Here is a 775-nt window from a genome sequence, read left to right on the forward strand (position 1 = left end):
TTTCTGCTTTTCTAACTCAAACATTAGGTAGAATTTCCTATAAAGGGGGTTTATTGACCATAAATTCCCAAAATAACTTTAAAACTAAAGTCAATGAGTTAGTGTTACGTAGTGTTGAAATGTCACAAAAGTGACAAACATTGAAATAAGCGTCATAAGTGTCGAAAAAGGGACAAAACATAAGAAAAAGTCAAAAACATTGTTAAAAATCTTCAACAAAAATGATGCTTCTCAATTTTGACGGGGAGACAACACAAGAGTTAAAGTAAACAGGCCCTTTAGCCCATGTTGGGAAATAAAATATTTGAAATTTTGAAATATTTGATGTGTTGATATATTATGTTATGTTGATGATGATGACGTGTTCACACAGATCCCTTTGGTCTCTTCAATGGAACATTTGGCAACTTTTAAAAAGTGAAGTTTCTTAAAAGGTAAACAGAATCTTACTGGGGCGGCTGTGGCTCAGTGGTAGAGCGGTTGCCTGCCAATTGGAAGGTTGGTGATTCGATCCCCGCCCCTGCAGTCCCACGTCGAAGTGTCCTTGGGCAAGACACTGAACCCCGAGTTGCCCCCGGTGCTGCGCATCGGTGTGTGAATGTGTATGAGTGTTTATCTGATGAGCAGGTGGCGCCTTGTACGGCAGCCCCGGCCACAGTGTATGAATGTGTGTGAATGTTTCCTGTAGATGTAAAAGAGTTAGACTGGAAAGGCGCTATATAAATACAGCACATTTACTGGCGTCCATTTTGGCGTCTCACGCTCGCCATCCACT

At 41.0% G+C, this 775-nt stretch overlaps 1 protein-coding gene across 1 annotated transcript in view; it reads left to right on the forward strand.

The window, feature by feature from the left end:
* The window catches only part of exoc3l4 (exocyst complex component 3-like 4), a 34,090-nt gene that overhangs the window by 12,360 nt on the left and 20,955 nt on the right, over positions 1–775 (forward strand). The window lies entirely within an intron of this gene.

Source organism: Etheostoma spectabile, chromosome 9 (genome assembly GCF_008692095.1).
Source record: "Etheostoma spectabile isolate EspeVRDwgs_2016 chromosome 9, UIUC_Espe_1.0, whole genome shotgun sequence".
NCBI lineage: Eukaryota > Metazoa > Chordata > Actinopteri > Perciformes > Percidae > Etheostoma > Etheostoma spectabile.